This window comes from Gymnoscopelus braueri, assembly GCF_963280865.1.
Source record: "Gymnoscopelus braueri genome assembly, chromosome: 21".
NCBI lineage: Eukaryota > Metazoa > Chordata > Actinopteri > Myctophiformes > Myctophidae > Gymnoscopelus > Gymnoscopelus braueri.
Window position 1 is genome coordinate 11,967,867 of NC_137623.1, and position 14,835 is coordinate 11,982,701.

The following is a 14,835-nucleotide window of genomic DNA, read 5'->3' on the forward strand; positions in this document are numbered from 1 at the left end:
TCTCACACTCACACATGCACACACCAAAATTACCCCGCGCCAGACCAAAGAGACAGATGACACCCAGCGTGAAGCTGAAGCCAAATCTGTAAGCATCCGCAGCGCTCCAGCTGGCTCGCCCTAGGGTACCTGTCTCTGACTCACCCCCGTGAGCTGTCAAATTAGCTCACAGGGCTGGAAGTGCTGAAGAGATGTGGCCCCTCCTCGTGCTTCAACACACTGTAAAATCATCAGTGTTCATTTTTTACTCTGAACTCTGAGCACACGTACAGTACGTGCGCACGTACAGTTAAGGTAGACGGATGGGTGCTCTCCGCACGCGCGCACCAGCCAACGCGCATGCTGCGCATCATGGCTTGCGCATCATGGCTTGCGCACGCATGCTAACGCTCGCTAGATGCACACTGTCCGGACAGAATGTACTGAGAGAGAAACGTGCTTGCATGCACGCGCACGTCAACGCACACATGCACGCAAGCACGAACGCACAAACGCCCTGCCCACTGGCCGGCACACACGCACGCACACACACAGGCACGCACACACGCAGGCACGCACACACACACATACACACACACACACACACACACACACACACACACACACACACACACACACACACACACACACACACACACACACACACACACACACACACACACACACACACACACACACACACACACACACACACACACACAGTGTGTTCATTCACACATGTATGTACTGTACACTCATACTCAGTGCCAGGGGCAAGTTTTCAATTACTGCCAGTGCTAAACAGTCACCTGGGAGACATGTAACATGTTTGAGTACAAAAGCATTTCCAGCAAGATTTTTTTTTCTTCTCCATTCGTGTCCCAGTTGTAAGACAGCTGTGAGTGACAGACGCATGATCGTGATATTAAACAAAATCTGCAAACTTTTTCAAAGATAACAAGCTATATGTAGCTTGTAGATCGGCTATTTTCGCTGCGCATGGTATAAAATAGACAAAAAAGTAACAATTTCCTTTGTACCATCAGAATAATGTGACCATTACGCAATAGAAACATCAAAACCCCAGGCTGACCTGTTTGTTCTTCCCATCTGAAGAACTGCTCCAGTACCTGTGCCTTGAATACTTTCCGCCCAGCTGTCCCATGGTTTGGGGAATTAAAGACAAAAATGCTAATATAGGATAGAAGAAGCTCCACATTACGCATGGATTCAACTCATCACTCAATACTGCTGGCCCAGCGGCACCTTCAATACCTCCTCTCCCCATCCTCACCACATTCTACACGGGCACCACAGAGGGCATCACTGCTTGGTGCATAAACTGCACCGGCTCTGACCATGACATCCTACAAAGGGCAGTAAGAACAAATAAAACAAAGTGCTAAATATTGAAAACAATGGTTTGATGGTTTGAGCAAGTTTTTCGTTCTCACCCGGCTGTTCACGGATTGTGGGGCTCATCAGGTGTGTCGGATGGAAAATCCTTGCAAGATCCTGCTGCGCGTACGTGGCGAAAATCATGGAGAAAATCATGCATGCATTGTCAGAACCAATCAGAGCACGTCACCACCAGCTCGCTTGAACCCATGGCCAGACCACCCCATTTGCTGGCCCTTTTATTGGACACGTGTTCTTTGTAAATGTAGCCTACACTCCAAATGAACAGCATCGTGAGCAACGTCACAGCCTACACAATCTTATACAAACTCAGTCAAGTGTTTGCATTCACAGACCACAGGTTGCCTAACAGAGACACCTTGGTCACTGATAATGGGCCGACGTTCGCCAGTCGAGCTGTTCAGTGAGCTCATGCAGCAGAATGGCATTCATCACATTCAGATAGATCCTTGTGTGTGCGTGCGTGCGTACGTACGTGCGTGTGTGTGTGTGTGTGTGTGTGTGTGTGTGTGTGTGTGTGTGTGTGTGTGTGAGAGAGAGACAAAACCTGACAGGAGTTTAGCACTGATGTCCACCATGGTGAGAGATGACAACGTGGCTCCTCAAGGGAGATGCTGTCTCTCTTCTCCGCATGTATGTATGTGTGTGCATGCATGTGTGTGTGTGTGTGTGTGTGTGTGTGTGTGTGTGTGTGTGTGTGTGCGTGTGTGTGTGTGTGTGTGTGTGTGTGTGTGTGTGTGTGTGTGTGTGTGTGTGTGTGTGTGTGTGTGTGTGTGTGTGTGTGATTGTGTCCTTGCTTGCCTGAGTTTATGCTCTTTCTCAGGGTATCTCAGATGAAATGGGTTGAAAATGTACTTCTTCAGTATTGTTAGTATCGTGTATGCTGTTTAGAGAGAGAGGTTTCTTTCTTTCTTTACTTACCAGGGACAATACACATCAATCAATATTAAGATGTTCACATCAATGTTATTGTGGAAGACTTAACTCAAGAGTCCCCGGGCACGTACAATTGGTGGTTGATAGAGTTATCAATATAAAACAACACAACAAAACAAAACAATTACAATTATTTCTTAACTTTTATTTTCAGTTTGCCATATAGGATGATGCAGTGAGTTTCAGGATGTTTACATAAAAGTTAATTTAGTACACTTTTCCTAAAATGATGACAAAATGAATGATAAAATGAGGACCTCCTCTCCTCTCATGTTTGCCCCTAGAGGTTCTCTCTTAATGTCTTTGACTAAACTTCAGCGTGACAGCACCCCACAGGAAAGACAGCCGACGACGGGGAACAAATATGATCGTAATGGAGGGTTTGCGGGCAGGTTCTATCACACTGTGTCGCACAAAAAAAATGTAAAAGGCCAGACAGTAGGGTGCATGGCAGCTCTGAAGAAACTGTAGCCTACATAAACTATACTCAACTATTCTATAGGCAGTGGTGGAAAAAGTACTCCAATTCTTTACTTAAGTAAAAGTACCAATACTGCAATATAAAAATACTTTGTTACAAGTAAAAGTCCAGAATAAAAAAATTACTTGAGTAAAAGTACAAAAGTATTGGCATCAAAATGTACTTAAAGTACCAAAAGTAAAAGTACTAAATATTTGAAAATAGCCGATCTACAAGCTCACAACGCGTCGCGATGCGACGCGTTGTGAGCTTGTAGATCGGCTATTTTCAAATAGCCTAGGTATAAAATAGGGCTAAAGTGGTTAAAGTATGATTCATAATATAATAATTTATATATGAAAAGTAACTAGTAACTAAAGTTCTCAAATAATTGTAGTGGATTAAAAGTACAATATTTGTCTCTGAGATGTAGTGGAGTAGAAGTAAAAGTATTGGAAATTGGAAATACTCAAGTAAAGTACAAATACCTCAAAATGTTACTTAAGTACAGTACTTAAGTAAATGTACTTAGTTACTTTCCACCACTGAGGAGAGTTTTGTAGAGAAAGGAGGGATATGCTCAACTCTCTGTTGTGACACATTTGCCAGTGGAGCATGAATGTCTATGATATATTTGAAGGGTCATATACTGTGGTTCATATTGTATCTGTGGGATAGATAGGGGGCCGTCGCAGTGGCTGAAAAGAGGTGGAGTGGTCATCTGAAGGTTTCGGGTTCGATCCCGACTGCTCCTGTTATTGCTTCGATGCCTTGAGCAAGACACTAACCCCGGCCTAGTGGCTGGACAACGATTTACAGTATGATAACCTGGAGGAGGTTGTCCAGAACTGAAAATCCCAAACTCTCTATCTGTCTGTATGTCTGTGTGTCTGTCTGTATATCTGTGTCCGTTCTATGCCTACACTGTGTGTCCCATTTATGCCCATGTAGAAATCTGTGTCTGTCTGTCATGTCTGTCTGTCTGCAAGGCTGGCTGCATGGCTGTGTCTCTTTTATGCCTATATGTACGGAGATCGCTGCTGGCATCAACATGACATAGTACTGACACGATAAGCTGGCCTCCATTTACTCAGACAACATCAAGTACAACGGGGCATGCATTCCCAACAAACATAGTTCCCAATGGGCATCGTTCCCAAAGACTTTGTCCCTCTCTACCTCTGTGTGTGTGTGTGTGTGTGTGTGTGTGTGTGTGTGTGTGAGCGTGAGCGTGAGCGTGTGCGTGTGCGCGTGCGCGTGCGTGTGCGTGTGTGTGTGTGTGTGTGTGTGAGAGCGTGTGCGTGTGCGCGTGCGTGTGTGTTGTGTGTGTTGTGTGTGTTGTGTGTGTGTGTGTGTGTGTGTGTGTGTGTGTGTGTGTGTGTGTGTGTGTGTGTGTGTGCATTGGCCATCACATGCTCCCAATCCTGAGGTTAGTGAATGAACGCACCATGACAGCTGTGGAAGTCACAAGGGGAGGCCTCCAGCTCCGAAAAGATGACCCCCCCCCCCTCTCTCCCCCTGTGTGAGTGAGTGCTGTTTGTCACTGTACATACAGTATAGTTAGGATGCAATTGTGTGTGTGTGTGTGTGTGTGTGTGTGTGTGTGTGTGTGTGTGTGTGTGTGTGTGTGTGTGTGTGTGTGTGTGTGTGTGTGTGTGTGTGCGCGTGTGTGTGTGCGTGCGTGCGTGCGTGTGTGCGTGTGTGTGTGTGTGTGTGTGTGTGTGTGTGTGCGTGTGTGTGTCGAGATAGAATCCAAAAGGACCAACTACAGTGTGCATGTGTGTATGTGCTGTATGTGTGTGTGTACCATACCCAGGGCGAAAAACCTATACACTGTATCTACAAGCTCCCAGCAGCTATTTTCGCTAGTATTGAACACCAGGGTTACTGTGGTCAACACCCTTCTGCCCTTCTCATCCCCATCACCACTTCCACCCCTCCACCTGTATCTTCATTTCATTTAATTGTGTCTGTGTGTGTGTGCGTGTTTGTGCATGTGTGCGCGCGTGTGTGTGTGAGAGTGTGCATGCCCCCCTAGGATGTAAGTACAAACAACTGTAGTTTTGGGAATGGGCAGGATGGAAGATACATACATACATGTTTAGATACTTAGATGGATAGATATTTTACTGCGTGCGTGCGTGCGTGTGTGTGTGTGTGTGTAAAACAGTGAACAGAGACTTATCACCAGTACATAATAGGCTTGTCAACAGAGACAACTTTGTTCTTGGCTCTCTCACCACACCTCGGGGCCCCAATGTGGATTTCACGCCGGCCGCGGTCGTGTGTGTTTTTCAAAGAGGCCCGCGATCAGCTGTGTGTCATGTGCTGTTAAATTTAGCCCCCATAAGGGCTGCTTTCTCCCCCGCCCTCAAGCTCTCAATGCTGCTGCCCTTCTACTCGCACTCATTCACCGCTTGCTCGTACGCACACGCACACACACAACACACACATACGCGTGCACACACACACACACGGACACACGCGCACGCAAACACGCACGCACACACACACACACACACACACACACACACACACACACACACACACACACACACACACACACACACACACACACACACACACACACACACACCCCCAGTGAGAACATTTTTCTTTGTATACATTTCCTTGATGGAATAACTGTTATACGCATTGTGCAATTAGTCCCATAGTCCATTAAATCTGCCTCATAATGATGCTATTGGTCAACTGAATCAACCAGTCAATGACTTAGTGTTTTGGTGTTGCACGGTTGCCCCTGGACTGTAGTGTGAGAGTCGAGGCCCTTGGCCACCACTCTATGGAACATTCACCCCACTGGCTGTTCTGTATTACTGTACAGAGAGAGAGAGAGACTGATCCACTGCAGATGACACACATGGCCAGCGGAAAATACGTGTAGCCCCCAACATCATTTGGAGAATTAGCCCAGTTTCAACCTTTGAGATGTATGTTTGCCTTCCGTTTATCCACAGATGTTACAGTAGCACACAGCCACAAACACACAGACACGTACCCACCTCCACACACACACACACACACACGCACGCACGCACGCACGCACGCACGCACGCACGCACGCACGCACGCGCGCGCAGGCTGAAAATCAGTGATGCCCTTCAGCCACTAAAGTTAAACAAAAACGGAAAACAAAATCTTTCCACCTAAATGATGAGCATTTCTTAAATCATGGGTCAATTTGCCAAAGTGGTTTCTTGGACCACCACAAGTACACATATGGAATCCAAGGACTGTTTTCCTCTTGGGATAGAGTGTAAAAATTAACTGAAGATTTAGCTGTCTGTCATTGTGATAGTTGACCGGTTACTCATATTTGAATCTGTATTTATGAGCCATAGATGAACTCTGAGACTTTGTCCATACAGTATGCATCAGAACAATGCATCTACTCTCACATGGCCAGATGATCAGAGATCCTTTATCAGTGTAATCTGAAGCCAATAGCATACACACAATAGCATACACACAATCATACACTGTGTTAGATCCCAAATAAGCCAACGGCTGATTTGAGAAGGGATGCCAACATGACAAATGGTTTCCTCTGGTCTTTCTCATCTCTTTGACTATAGGTCTGAATACTGTAGGTGCGTGTGTGCGCGCATGAAATAGAGGGATTGGTATGAATAGTTACCGGTCATGTGTGTATGTGTTTGTGGGCATATCTGTGTGTCTACTGTGTGTATGTGTTGGGGAGGAGACAGACTGCAGCTTCATGCCCTTAGTCCAGTATCAAGTCAATCAGCAGTGAAGCCACCCTGCCCCCTGCATGCACACACACACGCATGCGTGCACGTGCACGCTCTCACACACGCACACGCGCACACGCTCGGCAAAAACATCGCATCACAATGCGATTATTAATGTTTTCGCCGAAGATTTTTAGTGTAGAGCTAAAACAGGAGGGGGCCTCGCATAAAGCCCTGTGGGACTTCGGGCAACTCATTAAATAGGGTTTAAGTGGTGGCTATGTAATTATAAATGGATAATGAGCCATCATTGGAAAATAAACCCTGACCGGGTGATAAAGGACCGATTCTACAAAGACTGTCTTCTTCATGACATCTAATTTCTGCTTTTATAGAGAGACACAGGATTGGTCTCTCCCCTGTTGTCTTGTCACAAGCTCTGTTTAAACCCGTTGACATTGTGGATTACATGGTTTGTGCCCTGGAGAGGTGAGCAATAAATAGGGTCACATTTTGCAATGGCTTTTGAATGGGCCTCTGTGAGCCTGATTTCATGAAATGTATTATGACACTATACTTGCAAAAGCAGCACTATTATGTTTTAGTTAATTAATCTTTTTGAGTTTAATTTATGAATTGAACCCAATTGCGATTAATTACTTTCAACCTGGTCTCTGTATCTGTCTCTGTCTGCCTGTGTCCTTTTTATGCCCATATATAGACATCCCGTATTTTAAGGATTTATAATAGGAAGATGTAGGATCAGTAAGATCAAATTACAGCATCAGCAGACAATTATCATTAGCCCTTAATTTATCCAGGTAAATCCCGTTGAAACTGGTACTGGTAAGTACTGTAGCTTGACGAAAACGTGTGGGTGAGCAAAGGACTGCAGATCCACTTAAAATGAATCTGGAGGTCTGTGATGTTTAAAGAAAATATATTTTTTTGGAATGGAAAAGTGAGCTTTTAATGGTGTCTGTGGGGTTCCCTTTGTGTTAGCCATGGAGCCAGGCCTTTCTCCGAGGTCCTCACAGCAGAGGAGGTCAGCGAGGTAACACTTTATAATCAAGCTTAATAATATCAAACCTTGTTTTTGTTGTTGTTCTCTTGAATTTTAATCAGACCGTTTTTTTTTTTATCATTAGGCAAATTTGATGAGATACGAAGAGAAACCACTCTGGCGATATCATGGATAATTTAACTGCAGGTTGAAATAAATCAGTCACCTCAGATTAAAAGCAAAACATTGTAATACATCGAACGGGGTATAAAAATAATTAAGAATGCAATGCCCCGGTGACACATGCAGATGAGCAGTGGACGTATGCAAATTAAGTGACTGTTACTGTTTTTTTTTCCCCCAGAGAGGTCAAATTACAGGAGATGGCCAAGGGCAGTGACCCCCCCCCCCCCCCCACTGCTCTCTGCCCACCCAGGAATATGTATGCTCTCTCTCTCTCTCTCTCTGTCTGTCTCTCTATCCAGTGGTGGAAAGTAATTAAGTACATTTACTCAAGTACTGTACTTAAGTACAATTTTGAGGTATTTGTACTTTACTTGAGTATTTCCAATTTCCAATACTTTTACTTCTACTCCACTACATCTCAGAGGCAAATATTGTACTTTTACTCTACTACAATTATTTGAAAACTTTAGTTACTAGTTACTTTTCAGATATAAACTATGATATAGTGAAACATACATTAACCACTTTAACCCTATTTTATACCTAGGCTATTTGAAAATAGCAGATCTACAAGCTCACAACGCGTCGCATCGCGACGCGTTGTGAGCTTGTAGATCGGCTATTTTCAAATATTTAGTACTTTAACTTTTGGTACTTTAAGTACATTTTGATGCCAATACTTTTGTACTTTTACTCATGTAAATTTTTAATTTTGGATTTTTAATTCTAACAGAGCATTTTTATATTGCAGTATTGGTACTTTTACTTAAAGGGGAAATCCACCCATTTTCAATATTTAACTATGTCATTAATATAGCATAAAGGAGTTGTGTGGAAATAAGAAAAAATTAAAAAAAAAATTAACATTTCCAAAAAATGTAACATTGCAAAAAAATTAACATTGCAAATTACACTGTGATGACTCATCATGGTGTAATTTGCAATGTTAATTTTTTTGCAATGTTACATTTTTTTGCAATGTTAATTTTTTTTTAATTTTTTTCTTATTTCCACACAACTCCTTTATGCTATATTAATGACATAGTTAAATATTGAAAATGGGTGGATTTCCCCTTTAAGTAAAGAATTTGAGTACTTTTTCCACCACTGTCTCTATCTCTCTCGCTCTTCTCTCTCTCTGCCACCATATCCTCTCTATGCTTATTTCAAACGCCATCCTCTCTGGGCAGCATGAAGTCCAATATTTTAGTGAAAGCAGCCCCCCCCGAACCGCACCCCGCCCCACCGCACCTCCCACGCATTGTCACAGGGTTTCAGCAGCAATTACTATCAGTATCACTTCTCAGCGAGACGTCAGCCTCGCCGCGAGGCTCTCCTATCAGAAACTATTACAACAGGGGGAGGGGCGGGGCGGGCTGCTGCTCTGTGGCGTGGCGTGTGGATTCGGGTTGGAGAGGATGATGTATAGCTAATTCGTAGAATTCGTAGACTGGCTATTTTCGACTCTCTTGTGCGCAACTAAGTATATAACTCTGCAGTGGTAGAAAGTAACTAAGTACATTTACTTAAGTACTGTACTTAAGTAAACATTTGAGGTATTTGTACTTTGCTAGAGTACCTCCGATTTCCAATACTTTTACTTCTACTCCACTACATCTCAGAGGCAAATATTGTACTTTTACTCCACTACAATTATTTGAAAACTTTAGTTACTAGTTACTTTCTAGATTTTGATTATTACAAAACAGACACTAACCACTTCAGCCGTATATACATTTCAGCCATTTGAAAATAGCAGATCTACAAGTTCACAATGCGTCGCGATGCGACGCATTGTGAGCTTGTAGATCTGCAATTTTCAAAATATTTGTATACATTTGAAAACTTGAAATTCTGCATAAGGAGCATATACTTTTGGTATTTTAAGTACATTTTGATGCCAAAACTTTTGTACTTTTACTCAATACATTTTTAATTCCGGACTTTTACTTACTTATAAATTGCATTATTGATACTTTTACTTAAGTAATAAATGTGAGTACTTTTTCCACCACTGTAACTCTAGTTTGTTACATGCTTTCCCTCAAAGGCCCATGTGCTTTGAACTCATTCAGCTGAGTTGGTAAACCTTCTCACACGACACACGGCACACCTTCTCGCGTTCCTTCACCTTTTGCCTTCAAGCCAAATTCATAACCCCTTGAATGGGTGCATCATTGCGTGCGCACACGCACACGCACACGCACACACACACACACACACACACACACACACACACACACACACACACACACACACACACACACACACACACACACAAGATGAGAGGGAGTTGCGTGCAGCTGAGGTAGGTTTGGCAGAAGGGGCGAGGAGCGATCGAAGCGGCTAATTCAAGAACAGTCTGTCATCTGTGTGTGTGTTTGAATGTTTGAATGAGAGAGACAGAGAGAGAGAGAGAGTGACTTAGGGTGCAAGCCTCATGGCCCCGGGGTCACACACACACACACACACACACACACACACACACACACACACACACACACACACACACACACACACACACACACACACACATGTACTGTGGTGGTACCTACCATTGGTATGTGACCAATCAGAAGCCAAGCTCTCTGTCTGATCGATGAGGTGAGAGACTGTGTCGTGTACACTCTGGGATGGTTGTGCACCTGCTCTCTGTTGCACTCAACAAAGAAACAAGAAATATATTTTCTTGGCATAAAAGTGTGTCCATGTGAGTATGCTCTCACACACACACACACACACACACACACACACACACACACACACACACACACACACACACACACACACACACACACACACACACACACGCAAATATAGTATATGGGGCAGCAAGACACACATGCACACACACACACACACAGATTCTCATGCATATAGCACATGCTGTATGTACTGTAAAACACATGTACATAAACCCTCACCCTGCAGCGTGTTCTTTATACACCGATCCGGAAGCTGTCTGTAGATATAAGACTGTGATAAAGTACTTCCCCAACAAGAACACTGCAGGACAAAATCAGCCACACACACACACACGCACACACACACACACACACGCGCACACACGCACACGCACACGCACACGCACACGCACGCACACACACGCACACGCGCGCACACACACACACACACACACACACACACACACACACACACACACACACACACACACACACACACACACACACACACACACACACACACACACACACACAAACATTCTAGAAACAGCTAAATGCGTTGTTTGCCTACAAGTGCTGCAAGTCTGAAGCAATAATCGTAATTTAACAACGTGAAGTCAAACAACATGCCGCCCCCCCCCACAATGTCCTCTATTTGTGCCTCCCAGGCCTACATTCTTGCTTGTGCCCTCGTATAATAATTACAATTGACAATCAGATGCCATCTTCATAGGCACATGGTACGACTGTCACAATCTCTAAGGCCACAACGAGGCGAGGGGCCTGTCAGAAGAACTCATGACACGCTAACGCTCTCCTCACCACCATGCTGTCAATTGTTTCATTGAATCAATCAGAGAGAGAGACACACAGAGCGAGGCAGAGAGAGAGAGAGAGACACAGAGAGAGAGGCAGAGAGAGAGACACAGAGAGAGAGAGAGAGAGACAGAGAGAGAGACACACAGAGCGAGGCAGAGAGAGAGAGAGAGACACAGAGAGAGAGGCAGAGAGAGAGACACAGAGAGAGAGAGAGAGAGACAGAGAGAGAGACACACAGAGCGAGGCAGAGAGAGAGAGACACACACACAGAGAGAGGCAGAGCGAGAGAGACACACAGAGAGAGAGAGAGACAGAGAGAGACAGACAGACAGACAGACAGACAGACAGACAGACAGAGAGGGAGTGAGCATTGTTTCTGCCAGATGCACGTCGGTATTAGGAACCAGTGGAGGTAGAAAGTAACTTATAAGTACATTTACTCAAGTACTGTACTTAAGTACAATTCTGAGGTATACGTTGTATTCAACTTCTCGTGGCCTGGCCGCCCCCTCACTGTGGAACTCACTCCCAGCTCACATCAGAGCCACGTTTAAAATCACACTCAAAACCCACCTTTTCAGACTTGCATTCCTTCTTTTATAGTTTTTCTTTTTAAGCTTTTTTAACTAGTTCTTCCTAATAAAGTAGTTTTTTATCTTGTTTCTGTAAAGCGACTTTGAGTACCTAGAAAAGCGCTATATAAATCGTATGTATTATTATTATTATTATTATTATTAAGTACATCTAAGATAAATAAATATTGTACTTTTTACTCCACTACTTATTAGTTAATATAATTAATATCATTATCGGACAGCTTCTAGTTACTTTGCATACTTAGATTATTATTTACAAAACATTTAGGGCCAAGTCCCATTTCATACTATCTTTGAAATGTTTTTCTTTTGAATGTTTAAGAAAGTAGGTAGCTGATATATTGCACTTTTTACCTTAGCGCTAGGTATACTCTTAGTTGCTTGTTTTAGAAGAGAATGCACTTAAGACTTCTGGTGATTAGTAGTTTTCTTGACTATCTATGTTGAATGCACTTATTGTAAGTCGCATTGGATAAAAGTGTCTGCTAAATGACAAAAAAAAAAAAAAAAAAAAAAAAAGGAAAATACTTTTGTACTTTCACTCAAGTAAATAATGTTGAATGCAGGACTTTTAATATTGTGGTACTGCTATTTTCACTCAAGTAAAGCATCGGAGTACTTCTTCCTCCAATGATAGGAACGATAATGGCATCTCTGTGTGGAGAGTACAGTTGTTGTGAGCTTGAACATTGTTGAATTATTTTTGAAATTCTGCACGTATGACATATGGCCCCAAAATCGGGATGCCAGGTTGAAATTGGTTTAAGAGCAAAGATTGTTGAGGTGTCATTCTCCCAAGTCCCGAGGGATGAACTTCTCACCTCTCTCGCCCTCTGCCCTCCCATGCTCTACTGTCCCCTTAGGCTGCAGAGAGAGAGAGAGAGAGAGAGAGAGAGAGAGAGAGAGAGAGAGGGGGGGAGTTTGGAGGATAGAGGTGAAGAGGGTTGTCAGCTTATCATGAGTCAGTGTCACACTGCGGTGGAAAAGAGGCGCCGTGGGGAAAGGTGAGGTCACCTGTGAATCCTGATGACCCGCCTCATCTTTTGACCCCTTGACCCTTTTCCTCACCAGGGGACGCTGGGAAATCGTCCCCTTGATTTGGCAGCCCATCGGGGGTTAAGAGTGGGACGAGTGGGGGGTCTCGACTCAAGCTAGCAGAAGGTCGCCCCCTGTGGAGAGGAGCTCCTTATATCTTAACAAGCTGGAGAAGGGGTTCGCTCTAATTGGTAACCACCCATTTCTGGGGGGTTACCTGCGCTATAGCCTCGTCCCTGGGTTGACTGGGTCTGACTCGGACTCTGCTGAGATTTGATCAATCGTGGCTGCAGGACGCCCCTCTGTGAGACCTCGCGACTCCCAGCATTTTGAGGTCCTGGCAACAGTCAGCAAGCTGAAGTTTAACCCATTAAGACCTGAGGCCGATTACAAAAAAAATCTAAATCTTAACAGTTTTTTGAAAATAATATAAAAAATATTATTTTTCAAGATTTTTCAAAAATAGCAGATCTACAAGCTCATAGCGCGGCACTCGGTGCCGCGCTATGAGCTTGTATATCTGCTATTTTTGAATAGCTAAAGAATTCTAAAATGACACAAATGCGTTCCAGGTCTCAATTGAGAGCCATTTCGGAGTGTGTGAAATGTTTTATGCTACAGAAGTACTTAGAGGACAGACGGTGTTCATACGCAAATACAATGTGACGATTCTACCACAGATATGTCCATTCATCGTGCAAAGCTATAGTGTCTCAATACCTTTTTTTAAGACTTTTTTGAATTTTTCCATTACAAATGAAATACATATCTGAAAATGGAATACTCTTAAAATGCTATGCAAGAGATTTTCATTGGAATCTTAGCTCTGCTTTAGGAGACGGTGATCAGCCTGTGGCACTGCTGAGGTGTTATGGAAGCCCGGGTTTGCTTTGATAGCGGCCTTAAGCTAACCTGTATTGCTGAGTCTAGTCTCTCACACGTTCCTCTTGACCATACAACATAGATTCTCTGTGGGGTTCAGGTCAGGCCAGTTGGCTGGTCAGTCAAGCACAGTAATACCATGGTCGGTACACCAGTTCCTAATAGGTTTGGCTCTGTGGGCAGGTGCCAAGTCCTGCTAGAAAATGAAATCAGTATCTCCATAAAGCTTGTCGACATACGGAAACACAAAGTGCTCTAAAGTCTCCTAGATGGCACAATGAATCTAGAATATTTAAGTTTCACTTTTTGAATTATATTACGGAAGAAAATGAACTTTTTTATCTGTATGTAGTAGATATAGACTATCTACAGTATTTGTTGGCGGGGACACAAGGCCTACAAATAAATGTTTTACATGCATTTGTGACATTACATTCTTTGATAGTTATTGATTCATGGAAATGTTCCACCTTCATAAAAATAAGCATGTTAATGTTTTAATGCATTCCTCTGATACTATTTTGCAGGCCAACATCAACCATTTACAGTATCAGTCTTAAGTAAAAGCAGGTCTGTTGGTGCAATGTATCTCATTGACAACAGTACTCCATCAGTGTTCCAACGGGGATTTGGTCGTGAGAAGGACAAAGTGTTCTTTAATGGCAGACCAAACCACTAACGGCCTTGCCGTCACAAGGCCCTCTCATCAAATCACTTGGAGCCCATTTGCCCTTCACAACTTCGCACTTTAGAGAATTTAAGAGAAACACACGTCACCCAGGCTTCTGTGAACTGAAGGCTCTGGTCTATTTGCTGCCTTTGTAAAGGATGAAGTCAATAATAAACATATAAAGACAGGGAGTCATGAGATACCAGTCATCTGCGTTTCCCTTTGATTTATTGGCACATGATGACCCTTGAGGTGACATTAAATAAACAAAACCATTGTATCTTCCGAGCAACAAACAGGACATGACAGGCATGAAAGGCATGCGTGGAATGAAAGCGTTCAAACCTATGCGTTCAGTAAAAAGTGAAACGGTTCGTAGAGTTCAAGGCACACAACAGACAGTGAGCACCAGATAGATTAGGTTACACAGATAACACCGAGGCAATGATGCTA